General features: G+C 42.2%; 1 pseudogene; it reads left to right on the forward strand.

Annotated features, from left to right (window-relative positions):
• Positions 1-6,690: 6,690 nt before the first annotated feature.
• Positions 6,691-8,857, forward strand: LOC115202925 (piggyBac transposable element-derived protein 4-like; annotated as a pseudogene).
• Positions 8,858-9,570: the final 713 nt, after the last annotated feature.

Consider the following 9,570-nt stretch of genomic DNA (forward strand, 5'->3'; position numbering starts at 1 on the left):
ATACATGTTACAAATATTAATCTTGGCCTCTACTATTCAGATTCATAGACATCATACATCATGCCCATCAAAGACATTCATATACACTGGATATCTCTTGCTCACACACACACACAAGTGCACGCACACACGCACAAACGGAATAGAGACTTTTAGGTGATTGGACCTCCAAAACAAATCCCTTCCCGTTGAGCACTCCCTAGCACACAGTTAATGTCAACTCGACAGTGTGGCCTTTTGCACTGCAAACGGTGTCGCTAAAAGGTTGCGTTCGTTTTGACATTTCAATGTCGTAACTTCCGTATACTGTAGGTTAGTGAGTTTAGCGATGCGTTTCGAAGTTTGCTTGTGTAGTACCGTCGATACAGTAGATATAACTCATATAGCTTTAGTAGAACAGCATGGCCTCCACAGTATCAGTCCAGGCATCGTTTAAAGTCTCCGGTGTGGGCCACATTCTAACGACCTGTGGGCGTTAACTTACACTTTAACATACTGTAAATAATGTATTGACGCCAAAGGGAGATGTAAAAGGGTGTTTCTAGTCACACGTCACAGATATTAAGTTGTAAATCAGAGCATGTTATACAGTGGCTTCAACAGCTGCAATTTATAGCCATGTGGGGTGTGTGCTTAGTCCCCTCCTGTACTTCCAGTTCACCACGACTGCAACGCCATCGTTAAGTTCGCTGACGACACGACGGTGGTAGGCCTGATCACCGACGACGATGAGACAACCTCTCCCTCGTGGACTACAGGTAAAGGAGGGGAGAACTCACCTACCATCCATACCGACGGAGTTGTAGTGGAACGGGTCGAGAGCTTCAAGTTCCTTGGTGTCCACCTCACTAAGGAATTAAAATGGTCCACACACACCAACACAGTCGTGAAGAAGGCATGACAACTCCTCTTCCCCCTCAGGAGGCAAAAAAAATTTGGCATGGGCCCTCAGATCCTCCAAAAGTTCTAGAGCTGCAATATTGAGAGCATCTTGACTGGGTTGGTGGCAACTGCTTGGCATCCGACTGCAAGGCGCTACATAGGGTAGTATGGCCTAGTACATCACCAGGGCCGAGCACCCTGCCATCCAGGACCTCTACACCAGGCGGTGCCCCCCAAGTCATAGACTGTTCTCTCTGCTAACTTACGGCAAGCGGTAATGATGCATCAAGTCTGGAACCAACAGGACCCTGAACAGCAAGCCATAAGACTACTAAAACGTTAGCTACCAAGACTGTCTGCACAGGAACCTTTTTTCACTAGCTCTTTAGACTCATCGCATACACTGCTGCTACTGTCTATTATCTATCCCGTTGCCTAGTCACATTACCTCTACCTACAGAGCCTTGCAAAAGCATCCAGACCCCTTGAATTTGTTTACATTTTATTATGTTACACAGTGGGATTAACATTTATTACATTTTCATTTTTTGTCAACAATCTAGACAAAAAATCTAATGTCAAAGTGGAAGAAATCAGCATATGTGGGAACACCTTCTAGACTGTTAGAAAAGCATTCCAGGTGAAGCTGGTTGAGAGAATGCCAAGAGTGTGCAAAGTTGTCATCAAGGCAAAAGGTGGCTACTTTGAAGAATCTCAAATATAAAAGATATTTTGATTTAACACTTTTTGTGACTGCATGATTCCATATGTGTTATTCCATAGTTTTGATGTCTTTACTATTATTCTACAATGTAGAAAATAGTACAAATAAAGAAAAACCCTTGAATGCCCAAACTTTTGACTGGTACTGTATATAAAAAAAAAAGATTAATAGAAATTAACTAAAATATAGCCATTGCATAAGTATTCAACTACCTCAGTCAATAGATGTTAGAAATACCTTTGGCATTGATTACAGCTGTGAGTCTTCTTGGGTAAGTCTGTAAGAGTTTTGCACACCTGGATTGTGCAATATTTTCCCATTATTCTTTTTAGAATTCTTGAAGCTCTGTCGAGATCATAGCTAGACAGCATTTTCAAGTCTTTCCATAGATTTTCAAGCAGATTTAAGTCAAAACTGTAACTTGGCCAGTCAGGAACATTCCCTGTCTTCTTGGTAAGCAACTAAAGTGTAGATTTGGCCTTGTGTTGTATGTTGTACTGCTGAAAGGTGAATTCCTCTCCCAGTCTCTGGGGTAAAGCAGGCTGAACCTGATTTTGCCTGTGCTAACTCCATCCAATTTCTTTTTATGCTGAAAAACTCATACCTTGATGCACCCACTTGAAAATATTAAAGCAGTTACCTCAATCTAATTGAGCATCAGTGGTAAAGATTTCTGTACACCAGCGGAACCCATCCAACTTAAACGAGCTGGAGCAGTTTTGCCTTGAAGAATGGGCAAAAACACCAGTGGCTAGATGTGCCAAGCTTATAGAGACATGCCCCAGGAGACTTGCAGCTGTAATTGCTGCAAAAGGTGGCTCTACAAAGTATTGACTTTCGGGGGGTGAATAGTTATGCACGCTCAAGTTTTCTGTTTTTTTGGTCTTATTTCCTGTTTGTTTCACAAAAAAAAATATTTTGCATCTTCAAAGTGGTAGGCATGTTGTGTAAATCAAATGATACAAAACTCCCCAAAAATCTATTTTAATTACAGGTTGTAATGCAACAAAATAGGAAAAATACCAAAGGATGTGAATACTTTCGCAAACCACTGTATGTGTGTGTTTGTGTATGCATTTATTTATATATATATTCATACATACATACATATACACACATATACAAATACATAAAATATTGCATCTTGTATGTAGGCTAACTAACATCATTTAAGTCAATTGGAGGTGTGCCTGTGGATGTATTTCAAGGCCTATCTTCAAACTCAGTGCCTCTTTGCTTGACATCATGAGAAAATCAAAAGAAATCAGCCAAGACCTCAGAAAACTAATTGTAGACCTCCACAAGTCTGGTTCATCCTTGGGAGCAATTTCCAAATGCCTGAAGGTACCGCGTTCATCTGTACAAACAATAGTACGCAAGTATAAACACCATGGGACTGCGCAGCTGTCATACCGCTCAGGAAGGAGACGAGTTCTGTCTTCTATAGATGAACGTACTTTGGTGCGAAAAGTGCAAATCAATCCGAGAACAACAGAAAAGGACCGTGTGAAGATGCTGGAGGAAACCGGTACAAAAGTATCTATATCCACAGTAAAACGAGTCCTATATCGACATAACCTGAAAGGCCGCTCAGCAAGGAAGAAGCCACTGCTCCAAAACCACCATAAAAAAGCCAGACTACGGTTTGCAACTGCACATGGGGACAAAGATCGTACTTTTTGGAGAAATGTCCTCTGGTCTGATGAAACAAAAAATAGAACTGTTTGGCCATAATGACCATTGCTATGTTTGGAGGAAAAGGGGGAAGCTTGCAACCTGAAGAACACCATCCCAACCGTGAAGCACGAGGGAGGCAGCATCATGTTGTTGGGGTGCTTTGCTGCAGGAGGGACTGGTGCACTTCACAAAATAGATGGCATCATGAGGATGGAAAATTATGTGGATATATTGAAGCATCATCTCAAGACAACAGTCAGGAAGTTAAAGCTTGGTCGCAAATGGGTCTTACAAATGTACAATGACCCCAAGCATACTTCCAAAGTTGTGGCAAAATGGCTTAAGGACAATAAAGTCAAGGTATTGGAGTGGCCATCACAAAGCCCTGACCTCAATCCTATAGAAAATGTGTGGGCAGAACTGAAAAAGTGTGTGTGAGCAAGGATGCCTACAAACCTGACTCAGTTACACCAGCTCTGTCAGGAGGAATGGGCCAAAATTCCCCCAACTTATTGTGGGAAGCTTGTGGAAGGCTACCCAAAATGTTTGACCCAAGTTAAACAATTTAAAGCCAATGTAACGAAATACTAATTGAGTGCATGTAAACTTCTGACCCACTGGGAATGTGATGAAAGAATACAAGCTGAAATAAATCATTCTCTCTATTATTCTGACATTTCACATTCTTAAAATAAAGTGGTGATCCTAACTGACTTAAGACAGGGATGTTTTACTAGGATTAAATGTCAGGAATTGTGAAAAACCGAGTTTAAATGTATTTGGCTAAGGTGTATGTAAACTTCTGACTTCAACTGTATTCACCCCCTTTGCCATGATCCCCTAAATACGATCTAGTGCAACCAATTACCTTCAGAAGTCACATAATTAGTTAAATAGATTGCACACAGGTGAACTTGAAGTGTCACATGATCTGTCACATGATCTCAGTATTCTTACACCTGTTCTGAAAGGCCTTAGAGTCTGCAACACCACTAAGCAAGGGGAACCACCAAGCAAGCGACACCATGAAGACCAAGGAGCTCTCCAAACAGGTCAGGGACAAAGTTGTGGAGAAGTACAGATCAGTGTTGGGTTATAAAAAAATATCAGAAACTTTGAACGTCCCACAGACCACCATTAAATCCATTATTAATATTATGGAAAGACTATGGCACCACAACAAACCTGCCAACAGAGTACTCGTGTGCTGGGGTACCCCGTGTATATATAGCCAAGTTATTTTTTACTCATTGTGTATTTATTCCTTGTGTTATTAGTTTTCTATATTTTTCACTCTGCATTGTTGGGAAGGGCCTGTAAGTAAGCATTTCACTGTTGGTCTACACCTGTTGTTTACAAAGCATGTGAAAAACAATGTTTAATTTGATTAGATTTTTTGTTTATAGCAGTGTGATGTTGCTGGTAACCTACCAGTGTATCATTGGAATACTAGCACTCTATATGAGACAGTGGCTACTGTACCTAGCTTTTGGAGTTGCAGTCGTAGCTTGTGTAGCTAGCTCGTGACATTGCTAGCATTCACCTTGATTGCATTGCACGCACCTTCAACTATCCTCCCCCTCGATTACTTTCATTTTCAACCACCTTTGTCTTTGAGTTTGGAGCCTGCAGTACGTTGGGGAATGCTGGAGAGGGTTTGTTTGACATGAAAGAGGCCTTGGTACGCACCACAAAGATAAACGTCCCCCAGGCCCCCTCCCTGCTTAGCTTTCATCAAGCTCTTTTGAAGCGTTTCACCTATGGAGTGACAGAGCGCTACAGTGGGGCTAGCTCAAGCCCAGGAAGTGACAAGGCCTGGGACTTGATGTGTAAAAGAGCCCGGTGACAACTGCCCTCATCATGGGGGCCGCATTGTGATCCTTGCATCCTCGCAGGTTTTCGTCCTGTCCTGTCTATCCGCCTAGATGCTTTGCAATGTAAATGAAGAATCCATTGACTCTAACCACTTCTGGGAAAATTGGAAAACACTTAACAAACAACAATCCAAAATGGAGATGTATGGGTATACCACTTCTCCAATCTTTTTGGCCCTATAACAAAGAACAAACAGCAAACACATATACATGATCAAATGCAAATCTTAGAATCAACTATTAAAGACTACCAGACCCCACTGGATTATCCAATTACATTGAATGAACTACAGGACAAAATACAAACCCTCCAACCCAAAAAGGCCTGTGGTGATGATGGTATCCTCAATGAAATAAAATATACGGACAACAAATTCCAATTGGCTATACTTAAACTCTTTAACATCATCATTAGCTCTGGCATCTTCCCCAATATTTGGAACCAAGGACCGATCACCCCAATCCACAAAAGTGGAGATAAATTTGAACCCAATAACTACCGTGGGATATGCGTCAACAGCAACCTTGAAAATCCTCTGCATTGTCATTAACAGCAGACTCGTACATTTCCTCAATGAAAACAATGTACTGAGCAAATGTAAAATTGGCTTTTTACCAAATTACCATACGACAGACCACATATTCACCCTGCACACCCTAATTGACAAACAAACCAAAACAAAGGCAAAGCCTTCTCATGCTTTGTTGATTTCAAAAAAGCCTTTGACCTTGCTATACAATTTGCTATACAAATTGATGGAAAGTGGTGTTGGGGGGAAAACATATGACATTTTAAAATCCATGTACACAAACAACAAGTGTGCGGTTAAAATTGGCAAAAAAAAACATTTCTTTCCACAGGGCCGTGGGGTGAGACAGAGATGCAGCTTAACCCTTGTGTTGTCTTAAGGGTCAAAAATGACCCGCCACTAAATTTAACAGCAGGGAAAACCCCCTAAATGATATTTTTTCAACTTGAAATTTGATGACTTTTCCTAGAGTGACCCTAACATTAGAAAAAGTGAAACATCACCTTTGTTCATATTTCCATGAAAGCTGTACACCACCAGGGTACAAAGATTGTCTTAGGATCATTTATGACCTAGCAGTTATAAAATCGTTGACACACCACAAAGACACACACACACACACACACACAATTAGAAATTGAGATTATTTGTGCTACTTCTTGAACTCAGACAAAACTAAAACTTTCTTGTGCATGTGCAGCATCTACCCTCCACGACCCCACACATTCATTTTTTGAATGCATTGTTTACTAATGGGGAATGCAGTCAGAGGCTGTAAAGGTGCTGCAGATGATAGGTCACCCAGTTCTCTCTTCGCTGAAGCCATGAGTGCACGTTTCAGTGCCCAACAGGTCATAGATCTGATTTTTCAGATGTCAAGAGAACAATGATTTAGAAGAGGTGGTATCTGAAAAAGAAGATGGGGGAAAAATACAACCCAAAGCACGATGCACCATCTTCAGATGAAGAAGAAATCCCCCAAGCTGAAAGAGAGACATTTTTGTCAAAGAACAGCGAAATAACATGGTCCTTGTCACCATATGACAACCAGGGCAGGATGGCAGCATGTCATAAGGATGACCCCAGGGCCCACAAGACATGCAGTTGCCCATGCCCAGGACATCGCCTCAACATTCTACATGTTCATCCCACCAGCCATCGAAAAAATCATGCTGGAGATGACAAATTTGGAGGGTTTCTGTAAATATGGAGACAACATGGAAAAGGATGGATGAGATTGACCTGCGTGTCTACATAGGGCTGCTAATCTTAGCGGGTGTGTATAGGTCCCGAGGCGAGGCTACATTTAGTCTCTGGGATGCCGAGTGGAAGGGTAATTTTCTGTGCCACGATGCCACTGAAAGTCTTTCACACTTTCTCAAGAATGCTACGATTTGATAATCGTGAGTCAAGACCTGCAAGACGTGTGAGAAACAAAATTGGCAGCCATAAGAGAGGTCTGGGAGAAGTGGGTTGAGCATCTGCCATACCTTTACAACCCTGGGCCTGAAGTAACAGTTGATGAGCAACTGGTTCCATTCAGAGGTCAATTTTTATGTTCATATCTGTAATGTAACTGATTTTCACTGTGAATTGTATTATATATTTCTGTAATATCATTGATTTATGTGATTGTTTTCTGTGACTGATATTAATTACTGATAGTAATCTCTTTTGTCAAAAGGTCGCAGTCCTTTCCGGCAGTATATGCCCAGCAAGCCAGCAAAGTATGGCATAAAGATATGGGTGGCCTGTGATGCACAATCCAGCTATGCTTGGAAGATGCAAGTCTACTTATTTATTTATTTATTAATTTCACCTTTATTTAACCAGGTAGGCCAGTTGAGAACAAGTTCTCATTTACAACTGCGACCTGGCCAAGATCAAGCAAAGCAGTGTGACACAAACAACAACACAGAGTTACACATGGAATAAACAAACGTACAGTCAATAACACAATAGAAAAAAATCTATATAAAGTGTGTGCAAAGGAGGTAAGATTAGGGAGGTAAGGCAATAAATAGGCCGTAGTGGCGAAGTAATTACAATTTAGCAATCTAACACTGGAGTGATAGATGTGCAGAAGATACATTTGCAAGTAGAGATACTGGGGTGCAAAGGAGCAAAAAAATAAATAACAATATGGGGATGAGGTAGTTGGATTGGCTATTTACAGATGGGCTATGTACAGGTGCAATGATCTGTGAGCTGCTTTGACAGTTGATGCTTAAAGTTAGTGAGGGAGATATGAGTCTCCAGCTTCAGTGATTTTTGCAATTCGTTCCAGTCATTGGCAGCAGAGAACTGGAAGGAAAGGCGGCCAAACGAGGAATTGGCATTGTGGGTGACCAGTGAAATATACCTGCTGGAGCGCTTGCTACGGGTGGGTGCTGCTATGGTCACCAGGGAGCTGAGATAAGGCGGGGCTTTACCTAGCAAAGACTTATAGATGAACTGGAGCCAGTGGGTTTGGCAACGAATATGAAGCGAGGGCCAGCCAACAAGAGCATACAGGTCGCAGTTGTGGGTAGTATATAGGGCTTTGGTGACAAAACGGATGGCACTATGATAGACTGCATCCAATTTGCTGAGTAGAGTGGGGAAGCCGACAAGTGGAGGCCTGGAGAAGAACCTGGGGATGTGGGTTGTGCTTGATGTGACAGATGGACTGAGGGGGCACAATGTCACGTGTGACAATTTCTTCACCTCTTATGAACTCAGCCAGCAGCTCCTGAAGAGGAAGATCACCATGGTTGGCACAGTTAGAAAGAACAAGCCTGAGCTCCCCGCTGCACTCGCATCAAGGCGGAGAAAGGCCTTCTCATCAAAGTTTGCCTTCACCCCACCACCACTCTAGTTTCTTACCTTCCAAAGAGGAACAAGAATGTGATCCTCCTGAGCGCACTGCACAAAACGACTGAGATCAGTGATCGTCAGGAAAGGAAGCCAGCCATCATCCTGGACTACAACCACAACAAAGGAAGTGTGGACAACCTGGACAAGGTGATTGGAACTTACAGCTGCATGAGGACGACTGCCGCTGGCCCCTGGTCATCTTCCATAACATCATTGATGTGTCCTCATACAATGCCTTCGTGATATGGAACAAGATCAACCCTACCTGGATGCCTGATAAGCGGAATAAGAGGAGGGTGTTCCTGGAGCAGCTGGGAAAGGCGTCCAGGGGGCTGAATCTTGTCCTGATCCACCTGAGACTGCAGCTGGGGCAGGCAAGAGGAAGAGATGCCAATTCTGCCCCCCAAAGAAGGACTGTAAAACCAATACTATGTGCTGCACATGTGAGAAATACATATGCGAAGTCCATGCACACACACTTGCATACTGTCCTACATGTGCCAATTAGAGTTGATTGATTTATGTTCTTCACGTTTTTGTTTTGTATCTATTATCTTATTTTATTCTTATTTATTGTTGTTGTTTATACACCTTGTGGGTGGGGGCAATGGTTAAAAAAATGGGAGACTAGTATTTTGTAGTTGAATTCCTCATTGTTGTCACGTGTGCTCCCTCTCCGGCCTCTAGGTCACCAGGCTGCTCGTTATGGCGCACACCTGTCACCATCGTTACGCTCATCAGCGCATTATGACACCCACCTGGACTCCATCACATCCTTGATTACCTGCCCTATATATGTCGCTCCCTTTGGTTCCTTCGTCAGGCGTCATTGTTTCTGTTTCATGCCTGTGCCTTGTTTGTGTTTCTTGTTTTGCATTATGTTTTGCATTATGTTTTGTTTATTTATTAAAAACACTCACTCCCTGAACTTCCTTCCCACTTCTCAGCGCACATCATTACAATTGTACAATTATGTTGCCAAAAAAGATCAAGACTGTTATTGTTTCCCTTAAATAAAATGCATTAA

This window comes from Salmo trutta, chromosome 1 (assembly GCF_901001165.1).
Source record: "Salmo trutta chromosome 1, fSalTru1.1, whole genome shotgun sequence".
Lineage (NCBI taxonomy): Eukaryota > Metazoa > Chordata > Actinopteri > Salmoniformes > Salmonidae > Salmo > Salmo trutta.